The sequence below is a fragment of the Podarcis melisellensis genome (assembly GCF_964234715.1).
Source record: "Podarcis melisellensis genome assembly, chromosome: 13".
Lineage (NCBI taxonomy): Eukaryota > Metazoa > Chordata > Lepidosauria > Squamata > Lacertidae > Podarcis > Podarcis melisellensis.
The window spans coordinates 33,349,645-33,367,384 of record NC_138545.1 but is presented as its reverse complement, the minus strand read 5'-3'; the positions used below and the strand labels follow the sequence as shown (position 1 = coordinate 33,367,384).

At 43.9% G+C, this 17,740-nt stretch overlaps 1 protein-coding gene across 2 annotated transcripts in view; it reads left to right on the top strand.

Moving 5' to 3' along the window:
• Positions 1-17,740, top strand: part of SP6 (Sp6 transcription factor) — a 32,148-nt gene that overhangs the window by 9,406 nt on the left and 5,002 nt on the right. The gene's annotated exons all lie outside the window — the stretch shown is intronic.

Here is a 17,740-nt window from a genome sequence, read left to right as displayed (position 1 = left end):
CCTGTTCCGGGAGAAAATTCTGGGACTGAAGGGCAGGAATAGTGAATGGGCAGAGCTACTAAAGAGAGCACATGACAGCTGAGGGTGGTAGATCTGGAGTAATGGAGTTCATGAGCAGGGATATATTGGGAATAAGGTTAGAAAGACAGGGCAGGCCATAAACACCTTTAGAGGTAAAGATATGGATTTGTGCTAAAGGCAAGAGGGGGTGGGAAGCCCATAGCAGGGATTTGAAGAGGCCATCATGCAGGTGAAGGAAGAGACGTTGTTGGACCATCATCTCCCACTAGCCCCAGATAGCATGGACAATGGCCCAGCTGATGGGAACTGTAGTCCAACAACACCTGGTAGGCCAGAGCTTCCCCATCTCTGTTATAGACAGAGAGAAGGGTGAATTGTTGGGCCAGGATAATTTTAGGCTGAGACAAAAACTGAAGAACCAAGATGGGCATTAAGGAGGTGCCTATAAAAGGCCCTGTGCTTGCATTAATATAAAGGAAGAGGTAGATAGTGATATTCTGTCAGTAGAAAAATAAAGAGAAGTGGAAGGCTTGGGAAGAAAGATGAGAACTTCATATTGGGTTGGACCCAGGCTAAGTTGGTTGTATTTCGTTTCCATCAAAATCCATGGGATTTGTAAAGTTTGTCAAGACAAATTGCTCCCATTGATTTTAGTGGAAATGAATGCAGTTAGTGTAGGGTCCTTCCCAGTGAGTATTTCTTGTAGGGTTGGTGCTCGTAACGCATGCAAGTTTCCCACCCCTAAGAGTCCACATAAGTCATTGTCATCGAAATGCCGACCCCTATCCCTGCCCCCAATTTAATTCAGATTTATCTCATCTGGAGGAAATCCACTAAGTTAAAACAAAACAAAACACCTATGGCCAGGTACCCATTTGCACTAAGTCTGGATCATTGCAATTCGTTAAGGACCATGCCTAAACCACTTACATATGAATGTGTTTCATGCCACTCCTTGTTTAAATGTGCTTTCATGCCTGCCATGTGCACAGTGTCAGCAAGCACACCAGATGCACGTCCACCCAGGCCACGAATGTCTGGCATGCCAACACTGAATGCATATGGACTAGCGCAAGTGAGAGATGCATGCTAAGGAGATGGGAGTGGCATGAAATGCTTACACAGGTGAATATTTTAGCTGTAAACATGTTTAATTTGAGCCTGAGGTTGTGGGGAAGGCCCGTAGCTCAGCGGTAGACTATCTGATTCACATGCAGAAGATCCCATGTTCAGTCCTTGGCATCTCTGGGTTGGGGTTGGGAGAGAACCGTGTCTGAAATCATTGTCAGTGAGAAAAGACCGTACTGAGTACTGACCTAGATGGGCCAACAGTCTGTCTTGGTCTAAGGCAGCTTCCTGTTTTCCTATGATAAGACATCAAGGATAAAATATCAGAAAGGAAGATGGAGGGGAGAGAGGGAGGAAGTTACACCTGGGTAGACAGACATAGCTGAAGCAGCAGCTGCAAGGGGTGGGATCTGGGATCAGAACCATGGTGTACAAGAAGGGTGTTAACCCTTTCCTTCCATACTGTGTTTCCAATGAAAAACACACACACACACACACACACACACACACACACACACACACACAGAGCTGTTATTTGCATTGAACCTATTGGTACCAATGGAAGCTTCTCTCCCAATGGAAATAGCAACTTTGATGGTTTCGGTGTGTCAGAACTGTGGTGAGGGAAAAGTGAAATCCCCTCCATCCTCAGCCTGATCCGGACACCCCTAGTTGCTATTTACTTTTTTAGTAAGAGACACATAAGTAAATCACATGTTTACCATTAAATATACTTTGGCTCTGTTAGACTATAAATGGTATTGCAAACCTAGTACAGCCTTTCCTGGGCTGATGCTCTCCAGATATGGTCAACTTCAACTCCCAGTAGCCCCAGCCAGATGACGAATGGTTAGGGATGCTGGGAGCTGTAGTCCATGTATGGCTTAGGACATAAGTGTCCAACCGTTGGCCCCTCAGATGTTGTTGGACTACATCTCCCATCAGCCCCAGGCAGCACAGCCAAGGATCACGGATGATGGAAGTAGAAGTCCATTAACATCTAGAGGGCCACAGGTTCCGTATCACTGGCTTGCCCTGTTATACTCAAGCATGTACCTATTTAACAAGAGTAAAAGAAGAATACCAAGAAAGTGGAGTACAAATGTGACAGAAAATGTGTAGATTCAAGCCATAAACGTTTACAATGGACTGTGCTTGTAAAACACAATGATCCAAATAACCAAAACCAAAACATAAAACCTGTTAGTCACATTAGCTATGTGGCTATTTAGAACAAATAGTCTTTCTTTGCAAATATGTGTTCCTGTATGAACCTCACTTTATATTTCAGAGGTTAAACACTTGTGTCCTTCAGGTGTACCCTGAGCAACTCATTTTAAAATTTAATAGAGCTGAGCCACAATAATCATTAAAAATTGTTATTACAGTTCAAGAACCCTTTTAAGATGCTGAGAAACCTCACCTGCACTCTCTTTTTTTGCACTTAATAAAAGCATAAACAACCGAAGATGCAAAATGATTCATGACATTTGTTGATCTTTAATTCTAGTTTAAATCCATATCATCACCATCCCTGTCTATCAGATGCAACAACTTTTGTGCTTCTATACCAATTTAATTATCATGACTTCCACCCAAGAATTCTGGGAATTGTAGTTTGGTGAAGATGATTAAAATTCTGTGTTAAGTGACCCCTAGCCTCCATTGCAAAACAACAGTCTCCAGAGTTCATTGGGGAGAAGGATAATTGTTAATCCCGTTCCAGTCTGTGCTATCCATATGCCTTAATTAGACATCTCAATTTCTGCTACTTCACACTTCTGGCAACATAAGTGGCCATTTGAAAAGGAGTTGTTGTTTTTTTTTTGCTGCCACACATTTCGTTCTTTAAGAAATGCACAAATGTATTAATAAGTGTCATAAATGTTATTTGCTTCTTTGGGTGCATGTGAGTCCCTCTGGAGAAAGGCGGTGCTTCTGTTCTGAGAACATTGCTGGATTAGAGTGCTATGCGGTTGTGCAAGAGTTACGGGCACCCATTGCCTTGTAATATGAAAGGAGGCAAATGACGTCCCTTCCTCTCCCTTTGGACTTTCAAAATGTATAAATCTTTAAGTGGAAGCCGTGAATCCAAAGCATGTACACTTCACCACAAAATAATTTAATCCAATTAAAGATACCATCAAGACTACACTTTAATCTCTGCTTTGGAGCTCAAATTGAACTGAGCGTTTTGTGGCCTGCACATGAGGTTTAACTACATTTAGGATGAATGTGCTTTTTAGATTTTTATCGTCTCTTCATCCTGAATGCTCAGAGCAAGTAATCACACTGTTTAAGTGCAACCAATTACTATGCAAGACAATTAAATAATACTTGCGTTTTTACCTTTCCAGTGTTTTAGGAACATAAGAAACACCCTAGAACATTGGTTCATCTAACTCAATATTGTCTATACTGACCAGTACCTGCTTGGTAAGATTTCAAGCAGGGAATGTTGAACCTAGGTAACATCCACACCCATACATTTAAAGTGCACAGCTTCCACTAAAGAATTATGGGAGCTGTGCTACAATTCCTGGCACCCTTAACAAACTACAGTTCCCAGGATTCTCTGGTGGAAGCCAGGTGCTTCAAATGAATGGTGTGGATATGTCCCTGGAATCTCTCATGGAGTGTGTCAGAGACCTGGAGAAACTTGGCTTCCCTTTGCTGGAGAACGGTCAGAAAGTCTGCTTTACAGAGGACAGCCATCACATCTCTGCGTGAAGGCATTTGAATAGATGTCCAAATCCAGTTTAAGAACAAAGAACCCCAAGTTCTGAGACCTGCAGGCTTTTGAAGTCGCTTGCCAGCAGTTAGAACTCAAACAGCAGACTAAACAGGCACACAGACTGTGTTACACATGGGGGCAGACTTTGGTAATATGGCCCCCTGAGCAAGGACAATATTTGGTACCCCCCTCAAATATTTCTTATTTTCACAAAAATTCCTTCTGGTACTGATGCTTTTTAAAATGAATTTTCTTAGTAGGTACCTTATAAACATAGGTGTTGTTGTTGTTGTTGTTTGCTCCCTGCCCCCAAGTTTGGCATCCTGTGGGGGGGGGGAACGGCCAAAACCCCCAAAATCCAGCGCTTGTATATGCTAAACCTTTAACACAGCACATTTGAATAGCATTATTTTCTTCAAATAATTCTGGGCACAGTAGTTTGGTAAGGGATATTGGGAATTGTAATTTTGCGAGGAGTAAACAATCTTTTGTTTTTTGAGCAGAGGCTGGGAAGCCTGTGGCCCTTCAGATATTGCTGGACTCCAGTTTCCAGCAGGAACCACCAGCATGGGCTATGGACAGGGATGATGGGAGTTGTAGTCCAATAAAATCTGGAGGGCCATGGATTCCCCATAATTTTTAGAGGGCGTGTTCATATTTCAAATCAAGATTCAGCTTTGAAAGGGAAACATTCTAGTGTGAATAAAAAAATCTGGATACCTGCCTTCTGATGATGCTTGCCATCTGCACTTTTAATACATACTTATATTTCTTTTTTTAAAGCTACTACCCTGGTTAATTGAGTCACATTTTTAATTGACTAAAAATGTTGGGTGGTTTGTTTGTTTTAAAAATATTCCTCTTATCTGGGTAATAGTTTAATGGTGCAATCTTGAAGAGTAAGTCCCGTTGAGTTAAGTGGGGCTTACTCACAGGTAAATGTGAATGGGATTGCAGCCTAAATCTTGCATGCTGCCTGGAATACCTTGATGGTCCTATGTTGCTGATGGTAGGAATTTTATGCTAATGGAGCAGCCACCAAGAAAACCTCTCCAGAGGTCTTCGTCATTTTAGACTCACCTTAAGGTCGCAATGGGATATAGACGAGGATTTGGGGAATTTTTTCGCACCCTGGCTTGGAGGCTCTGGGCAGGTTGCAACATAGATTCGAAACAAACATAAACTCCCAAAATAGAACACATGAAACACGGCAATAAAAGCCTACAAAATACAAGATTTAAATAGCCCAACAAGCCAGCCCTAATCATGTCTTATGTAGAATCTCTTTGATCTTAAACAAAAAGGAAAGAAAAATAAAGTACATTATAACCCATGCTAAACTTTAGGGTTTTGATGGGTAATATATTTTAACTATATGATGTGGCTACAGCAATTTAAAATTTATTTAATGATCACAGCGGGGTAAGACTCATATACATTTTGAGTGAAACTCAGTTATTACTGCATTGGTGTTTATACATCAGTGGATTGCATTTTCCCACCAGCCAGGCACTACAGTTTTGCAAATGGCAATCTGTCATGTGTACATTTATCTGCTGGTGGTGATCAGTATGCTTTGTACTTGTTTTAAAGCAGTATTTTATACCCCACTTTTCTCCTTCAAATGGAGGTGCCCAAAGTGCCTATCTGTGAATAAAAGAGCTTAGAAACAAAAATACACGCAAAAAAAAACTTTATAAGAAAAGCCCACATCAAACAGAATCAAGGCAGCTGTAAAACTGAAAAAATTAATAAAAGCAACCAAGAACCAGCCCAACATAAAAATCAAAGCTCTGACTTTCGGAAGTTTGCAGCTGCAAATTCAACTGTCACAGGAGACAGAGGTGGAGAACTTGCAGACTGCAATCCTTCTGGTCTACAGCACTCACTCCTGGTGTATCTGTCATATATAATGGCTGAGATCACAACTGTCCCATATCTGGGATGTGTACCAGTTCACATTCATAGCCTTTTCACACAAGACTTAAAGCCTAGCAACATCTCCATTGGTCAGAGTTCTCGTCTGCATCTCCAATACCTTCCTCATACTTTCTCTCCCGCTTCAACATCAATCAGACATTTGCAGAAACAGCATGAAAGGTGATCAGAGGCAGTGTAAACCTCAGCTATGAAACACCCTTGCATATTGCCTAATAGCAATTCCCAGTTGACTCACTTGTGGAAGCTGAGAAGAATGGCTAAGCGCTCTTTATAGTGCTATTGGAAGATCAAAGATGAGTTATGCTATCCCTTCACTGGCTTGTGCGTGTGAATCAAAGGGAATTGCCTACAAGATGAGAGATGAAGGCTCTTTGTGGTTGCACCGAACATTCTTCTGCACAACAATTAAAAGAAAAGATCATAGTCTAAGTTGAGGGTGATCTCACTAATGACTAAAAACTATAAATCCTGGTAGTTAAAGATATTGGGGGGGGGGGAGATACCTTAAAACAAAGAAGGTGTTTCTCTAAATATAAACCATCCTATATCTGATGAAGGAGGGTGTACACTTCTTTTGCAACAAGCCAAATGAGAAAGTCGCTCCTTAGAATCTGAGGCAAAGAATCCCCTAATAATTATTGGCATATCTAGGGTTGCCACATTTCTGGGAATTCCCAGACATGTCCTCTTTTGGCAGTCCCACATGCACATCCAGGGGGAATTTTACATTTTAAAGCACATGTCCTGGATTTGGGGTTTTTAAAAATTGTGTGTGCGCGGGTAGTTTTGGTTCAGGCTTGGGCTCTGGCATGGGCAGTTTAGGCTTGGCAGTGGCAAAAACTCAACAGTTTTTTTGTGTCCAGACTTTTACCTCTTGAAATATGGCAGCCCTAATATGAGCTTCAAACTATTACTAAGATTATTTGAATCCTCTGGTCAGATTATAGCATAAACAGGTCTAACCCCACAAAAGCATTTTGCCATTACATGTGATTGCACAACATCATGCATATATTCTAGCTGTCCAGCTGTTCCACTAGGAACAATCTCTTACATCCCCTGATCAAATAAATGCTGATAGTAGATGTTACTGAACACGTTTCAACCGCAGCTAGTAGAACCAGATCCATTATGGAATTAAGCATTTACTTAAACATTCCTTATTTCTTATCACAGAGCGCTGATAAGGTCCACTTACGAATTCACATCTTCAAAAATCAAGAATGGGAAGGCAAGCTGTTGCACGACAGATTAAAAGGGCAGGCAGGGAGCAGTCATTGTTGCTTCTAGATGGGAAACGTGTACTGCAAATGGTTCCATTTGCACATCTAGCAAGTTAACTTCTACCCATTCTCATTTTTCGGTCATAATATTAATTGCTACTCTGTGATTGATTGTGCATGCTAGGGATGTGCAAATTGGTCCATTTCAGTTTTTCACAGTTTCTCACTTGACCAATGAGTTTTTATTTATTTATCAGATTTTCCATGGTAAGGCTGGCATTTTGATGATGCCACGTGGTGTGAATGCTGCAAAAAAACCACAATCCAACGAAACAAAACCCTATGGCTTTGAGCAGCAAAAATTCCAGAGTAAACTCTCATCTGGAAATACCCATAATGTGTAATATTTGTATGGACATGGGTATACATGTGGTAGAGGGAATGAGCCATTGTTTCAGGATAAACCATTGAATAAGTGGGGTTCAAAATGCCTACTGTGGCCTACTCATTTAGTTTATGCAGAAATACGAGCTACTACTCCTCCTTTGTCAAAATGTTGGATGACCTGGTTTTAAATAGAACCTCCTTTTGTTTTAAGAGGCTTTTTGCCCATGCCCCTAAAAGTATTTCTGTCCAAGAACTTGGATGGTTTCTACAGTTGGTCTGGCTCTGAGCATAAGGACAGGGAGTTTATTTTTATGTGTTTATTTTATGTTGTTTAATATATTCTTTTAAAGGTAAAAACCGTTCTTTAGGTAAAAACCGTAAAGGTAAAGGACCCCTGGATGGTTAGGTCCAGTCAAAGGCGACTATGGGGTTGCGGCGCACATCTCGCTTTCAGGCCAAGGGAGCTGGCACTTGTCCACAGACAGCTATCTGGGTCATTTGGCCAGCAGGACTAAACCACTTCTGGCGCCACTTTTCCCCCACCTATTTATCTACTTGCACTGGCGTGCTTTCAAACTGCTAGGTTGGCAGGAGCTGGAGCAGAGCAACAGGAGCTCACCCCGTTGTGTGGATTCGAACCGCCAACCTTCTGATCGGCAAGCCCAAGAGGCTCAGTGGTTTAGACCACAGTTGTACTATAAATGAGAATGGACCCACAGAGTCACAAATGGGACTGAGAACTCCATGTAGTTAGTAGAACAACCTAACCTCTCCTGTTGATCCTGGCTTTCTGGCCCACACTCCCCATTTTGGTATTAGTTCCTGTTCCAGTGCCTCAAGCCATACTCTACCAGCACAGGCGCTACCACCAAAATGCCACCACTACCACCATCTCAGGCTGTGTATACATTGTCATGTAATCTGGCTCCAGCATGCTCCCACTGCTGGTGTTTGAAGCCAAGTACGCATGACATCAGCCACAATTCGTAGGTGTCCTGTAGGCTGTAGCTTATTGAGAAATACTCCTGTTTGATTCCTCAAACCAGCTTGCATCCCATTAGAAAATGGGAGCTTAGGGTAAAGTTGAGGTGTGTACATTTCAGGTAGCCATTCTGGATGCACAGATGACCACGTCAGCAAAGCAGAGTTTGGAAACAAATCGGGTAATGGGTTTACTCGACATCCCCACTCCCTCTTTGGTGTGTGCAGTGACTTGAAACGCAGCAAAGTGGGGGGGGGGGGAGACACAACCTTCCTGTATTTCAAGCTGCTAATGTGTACATAACCTTAGACACAGTGCGGCATATTTTCAGGAGCTCTGAGTCCCGTGAAAACAGGGCAAGAGAGCCCTAGAGGAACAGGGGCCATCAGCCAAAGGGCGTGTGTATCTGAATCTAAAGGAGATGGCAATCACAGATGGTTCACATGATTTTAATACTCCGCAGCCATACCTGCTTAATAGGTTTAGCATTTGCCCATCAACTTTCTTCATTGCTGCTGTGTCCTAAGGTGATATCAGTTGAAAGCATGCCTTGTATGTGAGGAATGGGGAGGGAGGGAGAGGGAGGTGTCAAGGTTTCGATGGTTATGCTGTCAGAGGCAGTATGAAAAAATTGCACTAAAATGCTGTGAATTTATGAGGATTTTGTAGAGGTGTGTGTGTGTTTTGGCAAGTTGCTGTCAAAAAGGGAGAACTTACGGTAATTTTAGATTGGAAAAATGAAAGTCTGGGAGAAGCTAAATTGGTAGATCCATCCATTCCTACCTACTGGGCTCCTGCCAGCTGTATGGTACTACTGATTATCCCCCAGAGATCTGCCATTGGATCCCGATCTACCTTCTGTCAGCCTCTGTTGTGGTTATGCTTCTAGAGTAGGCTTTTGAATTTGGGTATTATGCATAGATCCTGTATGTCTCTTGCTAGCAAGAGGTACTGAGCCAGATAATTGCTACTGTGTGGCTTCCAAACTTCAGTACCATAGTCACGTCTGCAGTAGGAAGATTAAGCAGTGGATACGCTTTCAAGTTTTGTTTTGTTTTTTAAAAAAACTTCCATTCTGTATATGTGGGAAACAGTGTGCATTCTTAGTGAAGTTGTGCCGCTGTAATATCAGTCACATAAGTTTTGATGCCAAGTGTACTTTCTTACGAATGGGAAGTACATTCCACAAATCCACTAATTGCCACCAGCTGGGCTTAATCCTGCGATTTCCATGCACCTCAACACACCAATCAAAAGCTGTTTAGAGGGGTAAGTTAGGCAATTCAGAGCATGCACCAGATCACTACAAAAACCCAATATAAGTAGTTTATTAAGTAAATAAGGGAGAGAAATGATATGTTGCATTATTTATTTATTTATTAAAGCATTAAAACGGCAGATCCTAGACCAAAGGAGCCTTTTAAAAGGATTGTGTGATCTGCATGTGACCCATGAGGTTCTCCGAGTGAACAAAGGCAAATACCAGTGTTGCTTCCAGATGATCTTTTTCCAAACCTCGTGCAAACAAATCATTCTTAATGACTGATTTGCGCAAACCTTTTTCAGGGAGGTTATGTGGCTATATGTTCAGTTGGTCTTACTCCTGTGTAAGTGTGTTTTGGATTGTGGCCTAAGGCTAACCAAACGGCTGCTTTCATCACGACTAGGAATTTGTTTCGGCAATCTTCCCTGCATCTCCACAGTTCAGATGTTACACCGCTTGCAGAACTTGCACAAGCCGTTATTTAGTGGGAGGCAGGGTGTTACCTGAGCCAACTGTGATAACATCTGCAGTGCCTCATAGTGAGAGAGAGTGAAGAGGGACTAAAATGATTTCTCCTTTTGTTTGACTGGGAACTTGATTCATCCAGTTGTATAGATGAGTAATTGGCTGGGGCTTAAAGATCTAGGATGGATCATTATTTCTGTCTCACAGGCTTGAGCCACGCTCCGCGTTTGTCAATAGACTGAGCAGGGCACCATATGACCTTGGAAGGGTGGCGAAGGCCATGTCATCGTCAACATCATCATTTAAAGGTGCTGATCTTTAAAGCCCTAAACGGCCTCTGTCCAGTATACCTGAAGGAGCGTCTCCACCCCCATCGTTCAGCCCGGACGCTGAGGTCCAGCACCGAGGGCCTTCTGGTGGTTCCCTCACTGCGAGAAGGCAAGTTACAGGGAACCAGGCAGAGGGCCTTCTCGGTAGTGGCACCCGCCCTGTGGAACGCCCTCCCACCAGATGTCAAAGAGAACAACAACTACCAGACTTTTAGAAGACATCTGAAGGCAGCCCTGTTTAGGGAAGCTTTTAATGTTTGATGTATTACAGTATTTTAATATTTTTTGGGAAGCCGCCCAGAGTGGCTGGGGAAGCCCAGCCAGATGGGTGGGGTATAAATAATAAATTATTATTATTATTATTATTATTATTATTATTATTATTATTATATTCAGATATCTTCTAAATGTCATATACCGTATATACTCAAGTATAAGCTTACCCGAATATAAGACGAGGCACCTAATTTCAGCACAAAAAGCTGGGAAAACTTATTGACTCGAGTATAAGCCAGTTCACCACACCACAAACCTGGTGGTGGCGGCCACGGCAGAGGAAGAACAAGCAGCCCAAAAGGGCTGCTTTCGGGCTGCTCGTTCCTCCGCCGCTGCCACCCACAGCGGCAAAGGTGGAGGAGGAGGAAGGAGCAGCCCGAAAGGACCCTCACTCAAGTATAAACCGAGGGAGGCTTTTTCAGCATAAAAAATGTGCTGGAAAAGTTGGCTTATACTCCAGTATATACAGTAGCTGTATATCTCCTTGGCATCTGATGGGAGGGCATTCCACAGGGCGGATGCCACTACCAAGAAGGCCCTCTGCCTGGTTCCCTGTAACTTCAGGTCTTTCAGTGAGGAAAACCGCCAGAACTGGCCCTCGGAGCTGGACCTCAGTATCCAGGCTGAACGATGGGGGTGGAAACGCTCCTTTGGGTATACAGGGGGCTGAGACAGGTTAGTTTCACAGCCCGGGGCAGAAGCACATTTAGTGTGACCAGTTCCCCTGCACTAGGCACCAAGCTGCGGAGGGCACCTCAGGGCACCACAACTTTGATATTGTGTGCATGCAGAACAGAAATTGAGTGCCAGGGAGTGCCAAATTTAGGCCTTGCGCAGGGTGCTGCTGCAATTTGAAAGACTAAAGTCCGCCCCTGCCCAGGGTGGGGTTTTCCCTTCTCCCATTGCACCATTTCCATAGAACTGGGGAGTGAGTCACACCGCCACACAGCACAACATGGAATTCTGGGATACTCCATCAACTTTGATGCTATCTGTCTCTTCGAAGCCATGCAGCAGCAGAGGTGATTAAAATCTACAACTGTGAGCCCACTACTTTCCTCATCTCCTCCTTTTATTTTTATTTTCCCCGACTGCATCCTTGCCCTCTTTAAACTTCTTTCTCTAGAGAAGCTTCGACCCAAACTGGGGAAGGGGGAATTCTAATTGATATTTGCAGATTGACAGTCTCTCATTTTTTGACTCTACCACATTTCCCATTCTGTATGCAGATACAGTGGTACCTCAGGTTACATACACTTCAGGTTACATACGCTTCAGGTTACAGACTCCGCTAACCCATAAATAGTGCTTCAGCTTAAGAACTTTGCTTCAGGTTGAGAACAGAAATCGTGCTCCAGCGGCGCAGCAGCAGGAGGAGGCCCCATTAGCTAAAGTGGTGCTTCAGGTTAAGAACAGTTTCAGGTAAAGTATGAACCTCCGGAATGAATTAAGTACTTAACCTGAGGTACCACTGTACATTTAACTGCACAGGATGCGAAAGGACTGAACTTGGCAGGTTTATGTGTAGTAGGATCCCCTCAAGATCTTGCACATTTCAGTGGGAATTTTGCAGAAGGGGACATCTTGGGGGAAGGTGCCCAGTGAACCAGGCCCCCTTTCTATACATCCCGCCTCCCATTAATGGCTCTTAAAATCTTCTGCCTAAGTTAGCTGTGATGTGCTGGTAAGCGATGCAAATGTGGTTAGCCTCTTAGACCTCTGGCTAGCATGTGTTGTTGGTGCTCTGTGTTAAGTGCAATTGCAGGTTTGGCACAGGGAATTCCTCAAACATGACCCATTTACCTGCATATGGTAGTCACCTTTAGTATGGTGGCGTTCATGTTACTTGACTGGTTACTCCTAAACGTCATAAAGCGTTATTTATTTGAGTTGTATTTCCTCGTCCTTCCTCCCCAAGCAGCCCAAGGCATCAGACACAGCAATGATGAAACATTAAAAACACAGCAACTAAAAGCATTTTTAAAGGTTGTTGTTTTAAAAGTTTTATTCCACCTGTAAAACAATTAAAAACATTTTCAACCAGTGATTTCAGGGTTGCCAGGAGCAGTGTCTTTCAGCCATCAAGTGGCTGGGGAAACAGGAATATTTTTTAATTTCTCCTGAAAATGAGCAATGAGGGAGACAGATATACCTCATTAGGGACAGCAGACCACAAATGGGGAGAAGCTGCTGAAAATATAACCAGCAACCAGGCAGCCCCCAGTGGCTGACGATTAACAAGACTTCACTTGCCTATCATAGGGTCCAAGATGGTTGTTACTGGGGAAGGTGCTATTTTAGGTGTCATTTAGAGTTAATATGCTAGTACTGTTGTCTTTGTCCATGGAGTTTTCTTGGCAGGGATACTGGAGTGGCTTGCTGGTTCCTACTCCAGGTGGATCACGTTTGGTCAAAACTCTCCACTATGACCTGTCCATCTTGGGTGGCCCTGCATGGCATGGCATAGCTCATAGCATGCTCTGGTCCTTGGGGTCATGAAGAGTAGGACATGACTAAACAACAACATGCTAGTACCAACACCTTGAGTTCACTGGCTGCCAGTGGAGTGTTTTCAAGACCAGTGACACATGGTCCAATCTGACAGACCACACTGGCAGCTACAAGGGCAGCCCCACATACAGTGCATTGCAGTAGCCCAGATGGGAGGTCACCAAAGCATGGGCAGCTGAAGCCAGGCTATCCCAATAGGGGTGTGGCCATTGCTGGTGAACCAGCCTAAGCTGGGCATAAGCACTTACTGTACAGTACACATAAGCCACCAGAGTATACTCCCAGAACATGAACCTGTCCTTCAAAAGGAACGTAAGCTCTCCCAGGGCAGTTAATTACCAGAAATGGAAATGACTGTGGCCTTCTCCTTGTTCACCACAAGTAATGGCCTGAACGGATGTATCTGCAGAGCAAAATGGTCCTCGTGTGAGAGATCCCAGGGAATCTCCTAGCTTCCCCCACTTCGAATTGTAGTTCCCCCGTCACTCCTCTTTTTAATTTAGGTTTGTTACTATTCACATGGCATTACAATTCACTCTGGCTCAAGTACACTCTCGCCGCTGGTATTTGAAATCATGTGTGGAGGATAACCTTGGCCTACGATCCATATCTATCCTGCAGTTTCTTGAGAAATGCTGCTCTTTGATGCAGTTCCCCTCAAAGCAGCTTCTGTCCTGTTTGAAAACGTAAGCCGTGCTCACTTTGCGGTTAAGCCAAGGTGTGTGCATCTGAGGCAGCCGTTGCGCATGCGCCAATGGCAGCCCATCGGCAGATGACAGCTTCGTGAACAGGAGTTTGAGTGGGGCTGCAGGCACAGGGAAACCAAACAGGCAATTAGTACCTGGTGAAGACATTTTCATCTCCTCTCTGGTGTGTACATAGGGTTGCAAATATGACTTGAAACACAGCATGCGGGTGGTGGAATGACCTCCTTGTGATTTATGCTGCTAATGCGTCCATAGCCTCGAAGTGACTTTTAAGAAATGATTTAAGAATGCACTTAGACTAGAAGCATTCTTTCTTTGTAAAAAGCAGCCCTGAGCTCCTAGCCTGTATCAGGAAGGGCTTTCACCCTTTGCATTTTGTTTTTCCACTGAAAATCTCCCCAGAATTTGATATTTGCCCCTATCCTCCCCCCCTACTTGAGCCCATTCAGAAGAGCAGTTGCAGTGGGAAATGGCAGGGGGGGTTATTAAAGCTCCCCCTCCAGCATGCTATGGTCCCAATCCGTGCTAGAATCCACTACAGCTGCTTTTTGCAGATCAAGGTATATGGTCAGTCTAAATGTGCTTAATAGTCTTGTCTAGTTTGACACTGCTGAGATAGTGATTTGAGCAAGCCTACATAGTGAAGTTGTCACGGTCTGGTCTACGGGCTATCGGGCTATCGAAGTCCTGGTTGAGGATGTCGGGACCGGGGGCAAGATGGCGGGGTGGGAGTAGGAACGAGAGTCCAGAAGCCAGGGGTCCGAGGGTCAGGAAGCCGGGAGTCACAAAGTCAAGGGTCTGAGGGTCGAGAAGCAAGGAGTCACGAAGCCAAGGTCTGAGGATCAGGAAGCAAGAAGCCAAACGCAGCGAGGCAGGAAATGTGTTGCTGGGGCAAAGAGCCAAAGGGAAATGCTGACCTTATATCCCTTCCCAGCTCTTGCCACCAGGTGCAGTGAGTTACCAAGCGGCCTCACCTATGCGGCCGCGCTTTGCCTCTCCAGAACAAACTTAGGAAGGCCCCAGTCCTGCGAAGCCCTACTGGTCACAGGGCCCGGCTCCTGCACACACTCCTGACAGAAGGTGCTTTTTGTTCATATTTTACATTACATTTTTAAAAAATTTGGAACACTAATGTGAATACGGCAAACATTGCTTGGGAAAACAGATATTCTTAGTAGGGATCTGGAACTGACTGGGCTTCCCTGCTGAAATTACACTTGGTGGCAAATATGGATTTGTTGCTGTATAATAAACAAGTGAGGCCTGCAACTAAGTGTTGCAGCGTGGAGCATTTCATCCAGGATTGTAGCCAGCCATGACCACTTCCAGGATGTTCTATTCAATATCCCCTGCCCTGGGTTTTTTGGGTATTCCTTCCAACTGTTGGACAGCATTCTGTGGCTGCTGAGTCATTAGACTGTTTTGGAAGCTATTTTCCCTAAAGATTTGTTTGTTTTTCACAAACCTTGGGGTTTCCCTACACCAACTGATACCTTTCTCTTGTGCATAGAAAGAAGTTGGATGTTGAGCTATTTTTAAGTGAGGAAAATAAGCAAAAATGACACTGCTGCCATGGGCTGCCATGCGGCTGGATTTCCCCAGATATTTCACTGATTTCTGACCAGACACTGCTTGCTGAAGTTGTAGTTAAGAAAGATTAGGTTCCTCACTCCTGGAATATAAAGTGGTCTAGCTATAAGGGAAGGTGAACTTGGATCTATGATTGCACTGTTAGAATTATTATTTTCTGGCAGGGCTGCTTTATGCCACACAGAAATTCAGCAATTGAAGCTTTTCCTAGCATGACAATGCAGTAATGGCAAAACCTTCACTTGTGGAAACCCAAGGAACAGGCAATAAATATGAAATAAAGTTCGGTTTTATGGAGAGCTGCCGATCTCGAAATGGGAACGGGTGGAGGGCCTCTAGAAAAAATGGGGAGGGGGTAAACAAATGTTCCATGTTTCTTTATAGAACTAAGCATCTCTTTTCTACGGAGAAAACAATGTCCAGAAACAATATGTATTTCCTGACATCCATAAACACCCATAAATAAAAAGATAGCTTGGCTTGTCTGTAGCTGTTTCACCCTTAGTGTGTTGAGTATCACAATGGTTTGTGGACTCTTCAAGCACCTCTTAGTTTTTCTTAGCTTCGCTTGGCAGGCCTCAGATCTTTATTTTCTTCCCCATCAGAGTGGGAGGAAACAGACGGTGCGTTTTTATGCTTTGTAAAGCACTCAGCAAGCCCTCTTCCCTTCGATGGGACAAGGCAAGAGTTGTGCCATCACAGCTAAGTCGGCTGAAGATCAGATGGTATAATTACTGTTATCTGCCTTGCAGAAGCCGACGATTAGAGGGTCTGTCTCTAAGAAAGGCTTTTGAAGAAAAAGAGAATAAGCTATATTTAAATCTCTTCCCCACCCCATACCCTCACCACAACAACCTCTACCACAGTGTTGTTTTTTAAAAAAAGAACCTAACGTGTCTACACTCCAGACGTCCTTTTTATTGTGCATTCACAATGATTTGCACTCATGATGGTAGCAGTAATATACTATCTAGTTTTCAATAGTGTTTGCGCATGCAAATGTTTCAGGGCAGATATGACGCTTTGTTTCCGATTGATGCCACGCCCCATAGCTTTCTGCTGAAATCCTATAACTTTTCAAACCACAAATGTTCCCAGGTTGCATTGAGGGGTAAGTTGTCCCACGTTTGTTGCAAGAGTGTCCCCTCTAGGCAGCAAGAACGTGGAGAAGCGTCACATAACAACTAACAAAGCAGGGTGGTGTGTGGAAGGCGCAGTATTGATCCACCACAAATGCACTATTATTGTGTCAATGACACGTTGCAAAACGAACTAACAAACATAAACCAGTCAGGAAGGGCCTGCAAACAGTGGCTTTCAAACTAGGCTTCTGGGATCTCTGAGGTTTCTCAGAAAAGGGTCAGGGGGTTCTCAGTGAAAGGATCATGCGATCCATTTGGGATCCCACCTGCAGGGAACAATGTTCTAAAGCATTTTAGAGAAGTCATCCTTCACAAGAAAATCTACCATAGCTTTGTTGTCAAAAAATTGTTCCTCTGCGATTTGGGAGGGATTTCCCAATAAATACTGGTTTGCATCCCGCCTCCTTGGTTTTACCCAGCACCAGCTAACCAGTATGAAATGGGGGGGGGGACTTGGGGCTTATCTACACTTAACTTTCCTACACTCTTTCTGGGCACAGTCTGTGATTTAAAGCTCTGTATCCAAGCACCTGCACAATTTTCTTTTGCTCCAGAGCTTTCCCTGTGAAAACTCACTCTTGAATGCTCAGTTGGAGCAAATGTCAATCCACAAAAAACCTGAATTGATGTTTGTTCTGATTCAGCTTTAAAGAGCACATTTTTGCTAGGGAAACTTGGGGGTGGGGACACGCTTGGACACAGAGCGTCAAAGCACAGACCTCTGCCTGGAAGGAGCAGGGCGAAGCGTAAGTGTGGATAAAGTCCTCAGAAGGAGTAGGCGTTGGGGAGAATTTCGATTCAGTTTGCATGTAAGTGTGAACCTTCCTAACTCAGACTTTTTTTTAAAAAAACAATGTGCAAACCAAAACACAGAGTACACTTGTGTAAAGTGAAGATACCTATACAGTGGTACCTCGGGTTACATACGCTTCAGGTTACATACGCTTCAGGTTACACACTCCGCTAACCCAGAAATACTGCTTCAGGTTAAGAACTTTGCTTCAGGATGAGAACAGAAATCGTGCTCCGGCGGCGTGGTGGCAGCAGGAGGCCCCATTAGCTAAAGTGATGCTTCAGGTTAAGAACAGTTTCCGACCTCC